At 48.7% G+C, this 16,951-nt stretch overlaps 1 protein-coding gene across 3 annotated transcripts in view; it reads right to left on the reverse strand.

Annotated features, from left to right (window-relative positions):
- Window positions 1-10,114, reverse strand: part of LOC101877908 (mitogen-activated protein kinase kinase kinase 3-like) — a 77,157-nt gene extending 67,043 nt beyond the window's left edge. For all 3 annotated transcript variants that reach the window (XM_031049837.2, XM_031049838.2, XM_031049836.2), the window contains exon 1: window positions 9,976-10,114. The gene's annotated coding sequence lies outside the window, so the exon portion shown is untranslated. The remainder of the gene's footprint in view (window positions 1-9,975) is intronic.
- Window positions 10,115-16,951: the final 6,837 nt, after the last annotated feature.

The raw sequence follows: 16,951 nt of genomic DNA on the forward strand, positions 1-16,951 counted from the left end.
GAAAAGGAGAACAGGAAAGACCTGGGAAATCATGGCACACACAGCAGCTTCAGGTGCAGGGTGCATGCACAGGCAGCAACCCCAAAGCCAAGCCCAGGGGGTAGCATCCATCACCACAACTTGAGCTCAGCAGTGCCATTCCTTGAGCAGGAAGGATTTGCTATCATCAGCCGTGCAGGTAGAGGCGACGTCAAGTCAGCTGTTCCTGCCTTGCAGGACATGCACAGGGGCGATAAAAGGAAGCCTCACTGTTCTCACTGGCAAATGTTCCTGGGTTTTTGTATTATCTCATCTTTGAGGTTACAAGGAAGTGAGCACAAACCTGTTCAGTCACATTGTTCCCACTCACCCCGGCCAACAGCCGGGCCATTAGACTTCTGTCTTCCTGCTGTTCCCAGGATAGATCTGCTGCCCCTCTGCAGCCCCTGGGCAGCTCTAACCCATTCGCACAGCACACCAGGACACACTTCTGCCTGCCCAGCTGCAGAAATTAATCATGGGCGAGCACTGGCAGAGAACATGCACAGCACAAGAGGTCAGTCCACATCTATTAAATTCCAGAACTCCGCTCACACTGCTGCATGCAGTGTTTAACTAGCCTAACCCCTGCTCCTACCACCACCTGCAAAACACAGGCACATTAAATCCACCACTCCATGTATCTGCCTATTCAAACAATTACCTTCTGCCTGCCAAGCATTTCTCCCCCTTCTCTCCACCTGAGCTCAGGTGCCTCTAAAAGGTGACAAGCCTCGGGAAAGATACTGCTGAGACTGCTGTGACCTGGCTGCAGGGATGGCAAAACACTTGGGGACCTCCTGCTAGCTGAAGTTATCGCACAGCTGTTGCTGCTCTGGTTCTCCTCAGGGATGAGAGTGCTGCTCCCTTTAGACTGCAAAGACAAAACCACAAAGTGAATCCACAGTCTATAAACAAATATGATTTTTTTTAATTACAAGAATATCAGATTGGCCAAACTCTAAACCACCTCTTGCTAATACTCTGCCTTGCAGCACCACTACAGAACCAGAGTCCTCCATTTGAGCAAATAATATCCACAAGAAAAAAAAAAAAAAAGGCAATTATGGTTTCATTTTCAGAAATCTCTTCACCTCCTTCTCCTTCCCCAGAAGGATTTTCTTTAAAAGCAAAATACTACCCATAATTTTTTATATCTAAGAGGAAAAACACAGCATACAGTTCTACAATGCTATTAGCATCTTTCCCCTTTTAGCAGCAAAAGGGGCATGCTACAAAAGCCAAACAGATGTGGAAATTACAGTGTTTGGGATTTTTTTCCCCCCTTTTTCTAATGAATTAAGTTAGGCAAGCTTAAAAAAAATAAATAAATAAAATCACACATACAAAGAAATGAGTTTGGAAATCCCCCTCTCTCCGCCCCCACTGCTATTTGCTAAAGAAACCAGATACACAAACCCAGCCAAAAAAATGATCTCAGCCATTCTTAAGAGAGCCTACAGTGCATTTTCATGAGTCATGGAAAGCAACAACTCGTTGCTTTGGTAATGCTAGGTAAGCAACTGGTCACCCATCCACAACCAGACTTTCAGCAGTAAGTCAGAGATCAGACCATTTCTTGACAGATTGTGTCAGACAGCCCCAAAATAGAGCCCTGTGGCAAGTCTACCTCACAGGAGGTTTTAGAGGACATGCCACAAAGCATTTTAGAGGACATGCCACCTATAACAGCATTTAGCAAAGCATTCAGCAGACAGCCCCACCATTCTGATCCCTGCATTTCAGGGGTTCCACCTCCTAGTCCATGCTCTCAGAGCAGGCAGACACCCCTGCTATGGGCAGCAAATAGAGAGGGAGGCAGGGATCAGCAAGAAGTCAAGTCCCTTACCCATGCTCTTCCCAAGAGCCAGGGCAGACAAGAAACCTGCTGCCCACCAGCCCAAAAAGTTAATACTGAGGCAAGAAAGCTTGTAGCAAGAACTGCAGGATGCTTCACCCACCCAATCCCTTCCAGCCATTCCAGCACATACACTCAGAACTTGATGTATATATGCACACAGGCACATGAAAGATATACTGAAGCTTTCATCAGTTACTGACTAAATTGCTTGCTCTCATTTCCCAAGGACTGAAAGCTAATAATCAGAAGGATGCCAACCTGCAGCTAAGCAGAACACTGCTGTGTCTACCACCACCTCAAGACTTGCACAAGAAACATATGTGCAATTTACCAAAGCACTGCAAAGGGAGAAGCAGGCTTTTGCAATGTGTATTTTTTATATATATATATAAATATATATATATATATATGTATATTCCATTTCCCTACCATCCTCTTTGGGTGAGGGTGACTCCAGCAGGGGCACCACTCAAAGCCCTCCATGATGCTGCATGAAGATGCTGGCATTCCATAACGCAGCCTAAAATCCTTCAACCATACATATCCAAGGAACCCATATGAAATCCAGCCCAAGAGAGGTCATGGAAGTGGGAGGTTCCTTTGCAGCAAGGAGAGACCCTTTCTAACACACCCTATGCTCTTCTACAAACACCTCCCACCTTCATCACCTCTTGGTGACTCCTACTCCTACAAGCAAACACACAGCCACTGCTGCCTGAGAAGCTCCACAGAGGTAAGACACCAAACTGTACTTTGCTGGCAATGCACACTGTATAAGGGAAATCAGCTTCACATGTAATTGATGAACCAGGTACTGAAGCCTTGCTCCATCTTATCCAAACCCCCAACAGCTCTGGGACTCTGTGGTGGTCCAGGATGAAAGTGCAGTGTGCCACATCACCTCCTTGGGACAGCCCAACTGGCTTCCTGAGAGGGAAGTTCGCCGGCACAGGATTTCCTGGACATAAAACTAAGACTGGAACTAGCTCATCCCCAGCTTTCCCTCCAGAGATGAAGTCAGTTGCAATCTTCAGTATTTTTTGTGTTTAGTTAAGAAGCTGATTGTTTGTCCTCACCTCCTATAACACAAGCTGTGAATAGAAAACACTCCTTCACCCCTTACAGCCCCATTCTGAAGCCAACCTGGCATGCACCAGACATTAATCATACTGGTAATGCTGCAGGTGAAGCTGCTGAAATAGTGTGATGATTAAACATCCCTCTTTTTCTTGAGTCATCAGCCAGGAAACAGTGACACACATCGTGCACAGCTTTAGCACTGCAGTGTCTTGGGAAGAGCATAGTGGATAGCCTCGGTGAACACCCCCACTCCAAACAAAAATAGGTGAGAGTGAGCAAGATTCCTCAAATCCTTTGTGCTCAAGAGATCATTTCCACCAATGAAGTGATGCCAGACCCATCTTCAGACAGAGATCATCATCAGGGTATGCAGGAAAAAAACATAGGTGCCCTTTCATCAGGGCCACCCACGACTTAAGTCAGCATCCAGGAACACTTCCTATTTCCTGGGTGATACAGCCAAAAGTAAGCATATCACAAGGGGAATAAGCAGATCCTTGCAGCCACCAAAGCCAACATGACCATTCCTAGCAGGAAACCAAAGATGTGGAGCAGGAGAAAGCACCAGGCTGTGTGGATCTTCATCCAGGCAGCCCTGATGGTCCCCTCCCAGCCTCAACACACAGAAGGTTGTGACAAGAGACATTAGCAGGGCTTCCTCTGGCTGCCGCCATCACAGCAGCAGCTCCTGGGGGTTAGCAGGACCCCAGATGCAGTTTTTCAATGCAGACCCAAGAAATAAGCATGACAGGACCTGCCCCATCATGATTCTTCCAAGGCACTGTAATTGGCCCCCTGCAGCCACAACTCAGAAGCAATTCACAGGAAGAGCAGTAAAACACCTTTCCCTAACCATTTCCCTCTGGCAAAGCACAGCACAGCCTGGGAGCAGCTTGCATTCACCCTGCCACTGGGCTTGTCCCGGGCAGCAACAGCCTTTAGAGCCAGACCTTGAGACTTTCAATAAAACCAGTGGTGCAATTAACTAAGCACAGCTCAGTGCAGTCCCTGTTTATCTCTTTATTTGCCACCAGCACCAAAGAGAAATAATTGAAATATCTTGCATATTTCTCTAATGACTCTTGCTACTCTGCTAGCATCCACACCGAGGGACTAAGATGAAGGAGAAGCAAATGCATTCCACCAGTTTATTAACTGGGTGCTCAGGTTTCCCAGAAGCCACCCTCCAAGCATGAAGCCAGCAGAAGGACTGCAGCAGAGGGCTCACTGCTGTAGTTTTGGGCTGAAAGGCAAATAGGCTGCAGCATGTGCACCTTGCATCAGCAAGGAAAGCTCTCCTGGTATCGTTACTGAAGGATGCTTTACTATTTCAGCAACCCAAGCCCTGCTCCACAGCTCCACCCAAATCAATGCACTGGCCAACCTCAACAGAAGTAAGCCCAAATCTCTGATTTCCAGATAGTGGTTTTTCATCACACTCCTGGGCTGCTCAGGCCACACACCTCCCTTCAACCACTCACTTCCACAGTGACCGAGTTATTTCTGCTGCAGATACCAAGCTGAGTTATCAACCCATCACTTACAGATAACACTATCAGACACCCTTTGTGATTACACTGCACTGATCCAGCATGGGACATTCCCCATGAGAGCACTCCTCAGGTAGTGGCAGAGAGGAAAGGTGAGAGGCTGAAAGGAAGGGTGTATTTAAAACAGGATTTCTGTGCATGCTCTCACACCTTTCCTTCAGTTCACCTTCACCACCAGCTATTACAGGCCTCACCTTACACTTTCTCCCCAAGCCATTTTCCACAACCAAGCCTTCCTTATCACAGCCCTGAAGCTGCCCAGAACAGGGGATGCCCCAGCCCTTTTACTCATATCAGAGGCAATATTTCCCCATTACTGGGGAAAGAGCCAGATATGCCCATCACCCTGTGATTGCATCATCCTTCATCCTTCTTCCATCCTTCACCCATCATCCTTCTGCAGGATACCTCATGCCCTGGGATGCCACCTTGCAGAGCAAAAGGTGCAAACAGCCCACTATGAAGAGATAAAGTATCTGCATGATTCTTTTAGGCTCTTATCATGGAGGGCACTGCACTCTTTCCAGTTTACAACTAGATTATAATGATCCCTCTACTTCTCAACCACAAAACCCCAAAGAGGCTGTAGCACAAAAGCACTAAGCAATCCAAGTAACCCACCATCCTCATTATGAAGGACATACATATATAGAATAGGTTGAAAGGGATCTACAACCATTGTATAGTCCAAGTGCCTGACAACTTCAGGACTGAAGGACAAGGACAACCTCAACCAGGACACACCTCAACCGGTACCCCAAAGAAGCAGTACCTTCCTCTGAACCAGAGCTCACAGCACAACACAGGGCTCACTTCTGCACATGATGCTAACAACCACGTGCAAAATTTTCAGCACTCCCTTGGGAATTTGTGGCCACTTGGAAACCAGAAACACTTTCATGTGGGCAAGACAAACACAATCGCTCCAGGACAGCATAACAGTGCAAGAGAACCCAAAATATTGCAGAGGCCACCAACACCCTTCAGTAGTATTGGATTTAAGACATTCCTGCTTCCTTCGCAAAGACTTCTTATCTCACCATTTATGCTCCCAAAGCAATTGTACAGCCTTTTTTCCTCCAAACCACCTAGCTATCAATCAGGTATTTAGCACACAAACTCCTGGCCATAGAGATGCTCTGCAAACCTGTTAACCCACCCACCCAGAACTATTGGTGTTTAATCAGAACCTGAACACTCAACCCACCTTCCCAGCCCTCCGAGGATCTGGTCCACACACATGCTGTTTACACTGCAGCCCACACAGTAGCTTGGCCAGCTCCTTCCAGGATCTAGCCTTCACTGCTGGGCACGTTATGCAGCACACGTTGCCAACCGGACTTTGTCCTGTGCAGTTCCATAGTGCTAAGCCAAACGCTGGCTCAGCTCCACCCTGAGCTTCATTGCTGTTGTGACTCGTCCTCTCTGGGCTGCCCCAGATCATCTTGCAGAATGGAGAGTGTAAAATTAGGGGAGCTTTCATGGAAGTGATGATGAGTTCTGCATAAAATGGTAGCCAACTTGGGTTTAACACAGGAGAAATTAACAGGCTCCAGCTCAGGGCTTCAGAGTCCCTTGGTCCCCACTAACATCTATATTAGATATTCTGGGGCAGGAAAGTGTTGGGAGAATGCCTCTGGGAGCTGAATCCCCCTCTTTTAGGGGGGACAGGTACACCTTTCACTCTTGACTTCTAAAACCCCCAGTAAGCCCAGGTCAGCCCCCCTGGGTAGCCCTCACACATGTCCCAGGTGCTCTGGGAGCAGAAGTTGGCACCCAAGAGCAGACACAGTGACGACACACAACAACACATCCCCACCCCAAGTCACACAGACAGGGAAGTAGTGTGAAGAGCTGCGAGCAGCCACCATAGGACTCGGACATGAACTCACACACCCATCTTACTGAACGCTGCCATAACAATCACGACAGCACCAAGCAAGCTGGCTTTAGGCCAGACTCTTCCACATGTCCCCACCACAGGCCACGCTAATGCTGCATCTTCCATCATCCCTGGCTCAGCACGGCTGCAAGCCCAACAGGAAAGCTCCTGGAGCAACAGCCTCAGTGCTGAAACAAAGCAGGGAGCCACACAGCCCCAGCCTGCAGTCCCAAAACTCCTTGCTAACACCACTGCAGCATTCTCCCCTTCCTCTCCATTCCCATGCAATTGGTTTTCTGCAGGGAATAGCTCCCCAATGGCTTTGAAGAGGAGACATCAACTTAAAGATCTTTGCTTTCAATTTATGGTGTCATTAAAAATTAACTGAGACAGACTGATTTGTGTTGGATACTAGTGGCATTTTAGTGACTAATGGGAAGATTACTTGGCCACACCGACTGCAGGGACAGACAGAAAAACAAAAATGCCCACATACCCATGCTCACGCGTGCCCACCTACACTGACAGAAACCATTCATCTCATCCGTCTGATGCTCACCGCAGCATTCACCACATCACACAAAGGCTACACAGGGTATGGGCAAGCTCATGGAGACAGCATGTTTCAGGCAAAACTGAGACAACATTCACCATCTTTGCATCTCACATAGCACTTTGCAAAGGCAGAAAAGGTGCCAGGAAGAAACATGGTCCTGATTTAGCATGCATAGGGAACTGCTCCCCACAGGGACTCACCAAAAACACACGGTCATCCATTTCTCCTTGTGGAGCTTAAATAGGAAAATAAATACAGTCTGAGGATAGAGGGTGACCCCTCCAAGCTCAGGATCAGTGGGGCCATTTATAGCCTTTCTAAAAAGAGTCTGAGGAAATAAAATAAAATAAAATTTAAAAAAACAGTAAGTTGAATTCCATATTCTGCTTCTTATGGCTCTGTATTGGATTTTCCATCTCCCTGGTGCACAGCTGACATTCTGCACATTGCACTTGCCTGCACGATGTGCAGAGAAGGGAGTGGAAGTGACTGAGCTTGGCTGCCTCTTGCTACTGCCCAGCATCTGCCCCATCGCCCTCAGCTCCCTGCTGTAGAAGCCGGGCTGCAAAGGGCTTGGCCACCTCCCAGGAAAGGCTGGCATGTAGTATGTGTGTCCCCCTCCTGTGTTGAATGTCAGGATCTAACAGAGTCCAGAGGTTTGTAGAGAGAAAAAACATGCTTCCTTAGAGCGGATGAAGTGTACAGGCTGAGCTGTAGCTGAATCTCTTTTGCCTTTTCTTTCAGATGTTCTCCTCAATTAGGAGAGCCAAAGTAAGCTCAGAGCAATTGCTCCCTCCTGATTCTCAGCTCTGAGGTTTGCAGCTTCTACGTGCAGACAGATGTGTATGCTCCAAAGCCAGCCTGCATTCACAGAGCAGTCTAATAAAAGATATCCCTCCTAACAGCAAACCCTGACTCACTTCCCTCTCGCCTCTACCAGCAGGTCTCCAACGGCAGGGCCAGATCAAGCAGAACAGAAGATCCTGCCAGCTTTCACTCTGGTTCCCACGTCCATCTGGGAGAGCAGGGCTGGAAGCACATCACCTTCCATGCTACGGCAGCACACTCTGTCCTGCCACTCTGCCACGGAGCCAGACACACTGTGCGATCCTCACCAGCATCTTCCCGATGGGAAACTTCAGGAAACGCATTGAGTCCAAGCTGCATACTCACACAGTGAAGCATCATCAAGCAAGGTTTTGGAAGAGACGGAGAGAGGACCATACTCCTCCAGCTGCCACAGCTGATGGTTCTTTGTGATGCAGTCTCCCCATCCTGGATGAAAACCGCCTCTCTGTATGAGCACACTTCCCTCACAGGCTCCAACAGTCTCCAAAATAAGAAACCCATCACCCACCTGCACACACTCTCAGGGCAGAGCTGTAGGGTTCTGATGAAGATTTAAGACCCATGGAAAAAATTGCAGCACCAAAACCCACTTAAGAGAAGGAAAGTATAAAAGATCCTTTAAATGCACATCCCACCAGGCTGGCAGCCCAATCCAGCCTTGCATCCTGCCTCCAACAGAGGAGCTTTTAGAAGCCGCAAAACCTTCCAGGGAAAAGGCTGCACCCAGCCACTAAGGTGTGCTTCAAAACTGAAGGAGCCCTGGGAAATCTTGAGCTTCTGTTTATAACTAATGCCAAATTAGGGGTTCTGGAAACAGGTCTATTTGGCACAGGTATCACAAGACACAGGTAGTCACGAGCAAGCTCCCAAACGCGGCCAATCTCCTACACACCTGAAGAACAGCTCCCAAGAGCTGCATTCCAGGCGCAAATCCTGCATGGAGCTACATCAGACTGCACGTGAAGGAGTGGAAATAAATTCACGTGGTACCACAGAATTTCCCCAAACTGCTTACACCAAAACAGCAAAAGAGCTTGACCCTGGATATCCCCAGGATCACTTAAATACTGCACAAATCCCAAGCCTCCAAATCCCAAAAGAGCCCTGTGCTCTCAGTCCACGCACCAGCAATGCACGCAGACCCTGCAAGGAGCCAGGAGCCGGTCGGCTTCCAGTAACCACGGGATTACAAGACAGGAATTGAAGAGGAGGATGAAAGCAGCAGCCGAGAGAGAAACCGCTCTGCCGGCTGTGTCGGCCAGCAAGAGCCGCGCTTGGCCGCCGTCGGGCCCTGGCGAGCCGCCGCCGCACACCCACTGGTGCTGGCACACGGCTCCCACCTCCGCTATGCTCCTCTCTTCCCGCCGGGCGCACAGGGCTGAGGTTTGGTGCCGGCAGAATGAATCCTCCCGGAGCATCAGCCTGACTCAAGGCACAGCTCCCCATGACAGCCCCTCACTTCATCCAGGTGGAAATGCTGCTTCCCAGCTCCGCCAGCTGCCACAGCCACTCATGCCATGCAGGTATCGGCTTCCATTGCCTGCCACAGAGCCTTTCTCCCCGCCGCTCATCCCATCCTCACCACTTGGGGCAAGCTGTATGGGGGGGGACTTTGCTCAGAATGAGGACAAAGTGAAAGCTGGTATTTCCCACAGCTCCCTGCCACGGTCATGCTGCTTCCCACCGAGGCAGGACCCAAGTGACTGCAGCCAGCCATACACCGACGCGCTCAACAGTCCAACGCGCCCTGAAAACGGCATCTATCATCAGCGGCAGCCGGGACAGGCTTTCAGGTGCGCTGATAGCACCGGGCAATAAATACTTGGGAAAAGACTCACCCGAGTGCGCTACCAGGAGGCGAGGTCTGCGCTGGGAAAGGCCGGTGTTACCCGAGCTCCGCACCCCAACCACACCATCCCCAGCCACGGCAAGCCACTGCTTATCCCCCCTCCACGGCTTCCCAAGCCCAGCCGAGCCACCTGCCCGCAGGGACGAGCCCCGCTTGCAAGACTTAGAGGGGGAGGAAGAAAAAGTGACAGAAGCCGGGACCCGGCTGCAAATCTATGGGTCATCGCTGAGAAGAACACAATTAAAAACAAACTGAAAGAGCGAAACGAACCCGCAGCCGGCGTAAGGACCGACTGCCCCGTCCCCTGCCGTGAGGAGCGGAGGGACTTACCGGACCGGCGGCGCGGCTACCCGCTGAAGGGCATATCCGGCGGTTCGGTGCAAGTCGGTTACCGCGGGTCAGCTCGGGTCCGATCCACTCAACTCGGCTCTGATCGCCTCCGCTCGGCTCAACTCAGCGTAGCGACAATAGCGAGCTGCGGGGCGGTGCACAAAAGCGGGAGGAAGTGGTGACGCGCGGCGCCGTCGAGGCCAATAGGACGGTGAGGAGGGGCTGGGCTGGCTCCGCCCGCACCGAGCGAAAGAGCCGTCCGAGCAGGGGTACAGCGCCACTGGGGGGCGCCACTGCTGCGGGGCCCTCTGGATGGGGGTGGTGGGATCTAGATGTCCCACATGGGGTTAACTTGGTGATGGGAAACGGTGCTGACACCCACTAACCCCGGGAGATGGGGCTTCAGGAATTGAAAGCCTTGGAGAAGCTGGAGAAACCTTCCCCCAGGAGAGCCTTCTGCAGTGTCCGCGCAGCTAGGACGTGAAGGTGGGGTGAAGGGATTGTGTGACAATGACTTGGTTTGGGTTTGCCACTTCTGGGGCAAACTGAAGCAGACATGAGACAGATTAAAGCCAAAGGGAGGGGGAGGCTCTGGGCTGTCAGAGCCTGCTCACCAGCGCACCTCAGGGCTCTGTGGGAAGATCTCTGTGGGAGGTAAAGCAGCCTGTGGGCTGCCCAGTTTACACCCACCTGTCATAGAATCACAGAATGGTTTGGGTTGGAAGGGACCTTACAGATTATCCAGTTCCAGCCCCCTGCCACATGCAGGGACACCTTCCACTAGACCAGGTTGCACCAAGTCCCATCCAGCCTGGCCTTGAACACTGCCAGGGATGGGGCAGCCACAGCTTCTCTGGGCAGCCTGTGCCAGGGCCTCACCACCCTCACAAGGAAGAACTTCTTCCTAATGTCTAATCTAAATCTTCTCTCTTTCAGTTTAAAGCCATTGCCCCTTGTTCCATCACTACAGGCCCTTGTAAAAAGCCCCTCTCCAACTTTTTTGTTGTCCCCTTTAGGCACTGGAAGCTGCTCTAAGTTCTTCCTGGAGCCTTCTCTGAACAAGCCCAGCTCTCTCAGCCTGTCTCCAGAACAGGGGTGCTTCAGCCCTCGGAGCATCTCTGTGGCTCCTCTGGAGATGCTCCAACAGGTCCACATCCTCTCTTGTGTGTCCAAGTCCTTTTGGCTTGATTCTCCATAAGGGGAGAGCTGACAGTGCCATAAAAGCAAAACTGAGCCCTGAGCCCTGAGCCATCAAGGGCTCTGTGCCTGAAAAGCAGGCCAAAGTGGGACCTGTGTTTTGTACCAGGTACCACTCAGACTGGTGGGAAAGAGAGAAAACTCATGCAGACAATGGAAAATATAAGTGAGACTATTTCTGTGAGTATTTCCTGGTTTCCCCATTTACTAAATGCGTTGTGGAGAGGAACAGGAACAAAGTCGGTTCAAGATTCGGGGGAGGTGGGAGGGGGAGAGAAAATTGTGCAGAATCTTAAACCCAGACCCATTCCCCTCAAGTTTTTCAGGACTTGCTGCTGCAAGAGAGTTTGAGCCATTGCCTATAAAGGCAATAGAAACCCCAGTCAGGGACCCCTCCTGAGAGATTCAGATCTCACATCCTCATATACAATCGCGTGACCTATTAATAAAATCCATAGAAACCAATTCTGTATATACCAAATAACAGCAGATGGCTCCAGCCCAAACCGCTCCGGGTTCCCTCACTCCATAAATGATTTTTCCTAGGGCCAGCCGTGATCTTGATGTAATTGAATAGGTTTCACCCTTTTCTCTCTCCCTCCCCCTCCTCAGAATATTTGTGCAGCTTACAGAGAGACATCCAGGGGGACTGAGCTGTTGCTGGAAGGAACCTCTGACTCCAGCTTGCCTCATCCGTTAGGGAAGCAGCATAAGTCTATCCTAAGCCACCTGGCTTTGGGAAGGAGATTGCCTTTCTCTGCACCTTCCCTCTAACTCTTAACAGCTTTTCATAAAATCCTGGTAACTTGGCACATTTGAAATGCTTTGGCTGCTACCCATCAGGGATGTATGTAATGAAAAGTGATGGCGCCTGCCAGCGGCCAGATCTCCGTTGTGACCCGCCTTATCACAGGGTAGGCTGGCTGACTCACTGCTGTGGTGGGGCGAGGTAGGTCCGCGACCTTCTCATCTGTGTTTGCTGCTCGGTTTTACCTGAGGGTTGATTGTATTGAGTGGTGTTCGGCAGCGAGAGCCGCGGGAGGCCGCAGCCGCCTCCACAGAACTGGAGTGGAAACTGCCATGCCAGGCTGCACTTCCCACTGTAAGTCTCCAATGTGGTGTTCACCTGGCACTGGAAGCTTACGTGAATGGGTGCCAGGCTGGCTGTGTGGGTGAAAATACCTCCCAGGAATTGACACCTTATCCGGTACAAATGCAACCCAACTTACAAGCTATCAAGATATAAATACAACCTAGTATCTGAATTCCTCAGGATAACATACATAAAGAAATGAGTATACCAGTAAATTTATTCCAATTATACATAAGGAGCCAACTAACAAGTAAAAAGTTAAGCAACAAGTGATGGAACAATAGGAAACAGCCTCAAACTGTGCCAGGGATGTTTTTAGATTGAGTATTAGGAAAATTTCTTCACAGAGAGAGTGCTCAGGCATTCAGACAGGCTGTCCAGAGCAATAGGGCAGTCATTGTCCCTGTAAGCGTTCATAAACTCTGTAGACAAGGAACTTAGTGACATGGTTTAGCAGTGGCCTTTGCTGGGCTTGGGAACGGTTGGACTTGATGATCTTAAAGGTCTTTTCCAACCCTGTTGATTCTATGATTCTAATTCTTGTGCTGCAGATGCCTTTCTGAAATAAAGCATATGTGTTTACCTTGGGAACCAGGCACAGGACCCCAGGGCTTTAGGTTCAACTATTATAAAGCGCTAAGAGACAAGCAGCTCCTTTAAATCTGCTGGGTTTAATGGGAATCAGTTAGGCAAGCACCAATTACTATTGAGAACTTCTTCCAAGCAGCTTCTCCTTTCCAAACATGTTTGATGCCCTGGAAATCCCTCTAAAGGGGTTTCAGATCTAGGGTGTTCCTAAACAATATAAGGATCATCATATGTGCAAAGCCTGTTTCCATTGATGTCAACAGCTCTCTGCTGATGGGCGTGCTAAGTTTCTGCCCCAGATTCTGCCTCCTCTTGAAAACATTTCCAGAGCCTGGCAGAAGAACATGCGGAGGTGTGGCTCTGTGCGTAGTTTCACATGTTCTCCTACAAATGCCGGCTGACAGACTTTACCATGTTCCTTCAAAGGAGTGAAACCCTGGTAGAGAAGCACAGAGGAGAGAACTGGTAAAACCAGTGTGCTGCACACAGTGGTTGTAGTGGCTTTGTATGGGGAAATAAAATAGATGCAGGCTGTTCTCTGTCCCTGAGGACAGCATGGCATGCCTTGTACCCATGCAGCCAAACTCTCCCTTGTTCTCCAAAACAGTGTCCAAAACGCTCTTAGGAAACATTCTTTGGTGCATGCTGTCCCATGCCGTGTTGGTGTATGTGCCAGCTAGTGAGATTAAAACAGTATCACACACAAAATCTGTAGATGTGTGCTTTGGTTCTTCCTAGTTGGCTGGTATATACATATTGAGGTGGAGGTGAATGAATACATCATCCTGATAATATCTTCAGTGAAACATTTGATGGCACAAGTGGGTAATAGTGAGCTATAAGAAAAGCTGATGGCTCATCCTCAGACCAAGAACTTTGCAAATCATGGCCCCAGGCTGTTCTTATTTATTCTTCTCCTTTAATGACGTAAGCATTAGTATTTGCTGTGGGGAGAAAAAGGGGAAGATATTTGGCTTTTACCTAACTGCTACTATTCTGGGCTATGTTAGGGTTCCTGCAGGAAGTGAACACAGGTCCCACAGCACCGACCCAATTCTTCTGTGGCTAAGTACACTCTGTCTAACCTGAAATTCTCCCATGCCTTCTGTTTGATATAATATCCTTTCTTGCTTCCTGTCCTAAATGGCAGCATAAAGCTGTTGTGTGCTGTGAGACGTCTGTCAGGCTTTCCCATCAAGACGACTGCATATTGGCGGTTGGTGAAATCATTCCTATACTTAGTTTGCAAACCGTATAGGAATGATTCCATCCTGGTGTAAAGAAAAGAAGCTGATCCCCCACTCAGGAACTGTGCTGCTTCACAGCTGAAGGCTGGAGCTGGCAATGGGCTTGGATGGGATTCAGCATGTAGACACAAGTCTGTGATGCTGAAACCTCTGCATGGCAGCTTCTGGGGTTGGCAGACCTGGGTTGTCTGCAGCTCCTCCTCACCCCAGATTAATCGTGGGTCTGCTGTTTGCTGTGGAAAGGCATGTGGAAAAAGGGGGATAGAACTGTCCTATGTCCCACCTAGTGATATTTCCCACAGAGAAGCCATATTGATTTTGCTTAAATATTCCCCACTTGTTTTGTCTGCTGCAAAGCTGAGTGATTTCGAACTACCTGATGGATAAAAAACCTGGTCAGTACCCACAGACCATATATGTCAGTGTTTCTGAGGGGTTTGTGCTGTTCCCAGAACATACTTGAATGTATGTAGAGGTTTGCTGGAGACAGACCTTTGGGGATGGCATTTCATTGTACAAGAACCATGTAATGGAATGGTTGAGACTGGTGTGAGTCAGGTTCAGATTCCTATTGCTGAGAAGCTGCATGCTTCCAATGTGCCTTTCTCTTCCTCTCCTGTTACATGAAACACTGTGTGGCTGATAGGACCGTATGCTCTATGCATCAGACACTGAGATCTGCTGTATGAAAGCCTTCACAGCCAGGCAAGAGCAGCAAGTGATCTCTCCGGCTTGGTGGGTTTTGAAACCTTTCCTCTTCCTCGGCAGGAAACAAACAGCAGATAACACCTCCTGCCCACACAACAAATTAACCTCGTGGTTAGAGCTTGGGTTTAAACCTCCTTTGGCTGAGGAGGAAATGCTGGGCTTCTTCCCGGGCTTGGTGTCTGGGATATATCTAGCACCCACTCCAACCTAAAAGGTAGGTGGCAGCAGCAGCAACCGTATTGTAAAAGGAAAGGGTCAGTCCTGCACTTGAAAGATAAAATGCACAGGCCTTGTCCTAGACAAGAGGGTTAAGAGCATGAAGACCCAAGAGCAGCGCAGAGGCACACTCTCCATGCACTGTTACCCATTGGCCACTTGGGAATACTGCAACACCCCATCTTGGAGGTTAGAAAGTTGCTCTGTGAAAGGGTCAGAGCAAAGGGGTGCCCCCCAGCCCTCTTTGAAGCAGTGTTTGTGTTCATACACCTATCTGTATGCAGCTGACAGGAGGGATTTTTCAGATCTTAAGAAATAAGCACTGAAGGCTAAGTGTGATGCACAGAGGAAGACAGCAGCATGCAGCAGCCAGCAGAGTGGATCAACCGAAAGGAACAAGTTTTAACTCATATTTCTTTCAAGCTGGGTGTGACTACAGTGAGATTGAGTTGTGTGGATGTTTGGGGTTTTTTTCCTGGTAGTCATCACATGCACTTTCATAGCTGAAGGTAAGTTTCCACGCTGTCTCTGTTCCATGACTCACCATGCCCAAACAGAGGGAAAAACATCTCCAAAAAGGACAAAGTGAAAGTGAAGAGGAGATGATTTATGGATGAGTTGTTAAGCTAATGTTGTTGGAGAGCATTTCTTTGTGATGCTTTTCATAAATGCATGGAGCCTGGAACTCCTGTTATCCAAACAATATTTGCAAGGTGAATCTATGTATCACACTAATAAAAGGTGTGGAGCTGAAAGCCCTGAAGAGTTCTACTACCTATCTGCAAGCAGACCCACTTCACACTTCCTCAGGTAAGGTCAGAACTACCTCAGAATGTTTGTGGGCTCACCTGCATATTGTGGAAAATAGCACAAGAAATATTGTTGTTGTGGCATTCACAGCTAAAACTGCAAGAAAGCCAAAAATCACAGGGGACGTCCTGCATTTCCATCCCATCTTCCCAGAATGTTCAAAGAAAATCTTGATAATTTTCCTGAAAAGAACCAAATTTGCCCCCACTCCCCCAACCCCCACCCCCCCCCAGATGGCTCCTGTTGAATCTAAGAGATAAGAGAGGGACTGAAAGAACATGGTCCAGACATGCGTTTAGGTATGTGCATCCTGCCTGCCCTGTTCTTTGTTGCCACTGACTTCAATAGGGTTTTGCTCCTTGAGAATATGAACCTATTTCTCCAATCCCTCTCCCAGTTGTAAAGGAAACTGATCTACAGGGCTGCAGTCAAAGCTACCCATTATAATCAGTGGATTACAGCTGCCATTTCAATTGGTATTTTGCAATTGTTACTGTATTCTTGACAAAGAAACTCCTATCAGAACCCCTCATGTATTTGTACTCCTACAGCTGAAAGGGAATCAAGAGCAGCCATCAAGCCTGGGTTTCTTTGTATTTTTCCCCATCCATCCACGTGGAGCTGGATTTTAGGTGACGGAAGTCAAGGGAAAGAGACTCATTTACCACAACTGATTTCTCTCATTGGCCATAAACTTATCTGCGTGCATCAAGTGGAAACCTACAGTTTTTCCTTTACATCTGTCACGAGGGGGAAGAAATCACCAAAACAATCAAAACCTGACTGTTTACACATGTTTTGGTTTATAAATGGACTTGTACAGAAAGTTGCAGTGCTGTTTCACAGACAGCTCACATAAATCCCTTATCACAAAAGCCATATGTCCTCATTTCCTCATCTGTGGTAAAATACAAGCAGAGCACTTTGATAATTAGGAAGCTGGAGGTAAACCACTCAGCATCCAGCAGTAGGAAAGCGTATATGGGTGAAGGTTACAAAACACAAAACAAAGCAGTTTGGTTTTGAGCAGTGTCACTTGTCCATACAACTTTCCATGGCGTGACTGTTGTTTGTGTATTAACAAGCCAGTTCCTCCACAGAGGTGATACTAGAGAAA

This window comes from Melopsittacus undulatus, chromosome 1 (genome assembly GCF_012275295.1).
Source record: "Melopsittacus undulatus isolate bMelUnd1 chromosome 1, bMelUnd1.mat.Z, whole genome shotgun sequence".
Classification (NCBI taxonomy): Eukaryota; Metazoa; Chordata; class Aves; order Psittaciformes; family Psittaculidae; genus Melopsittacus; species Melopsittacus undulatus.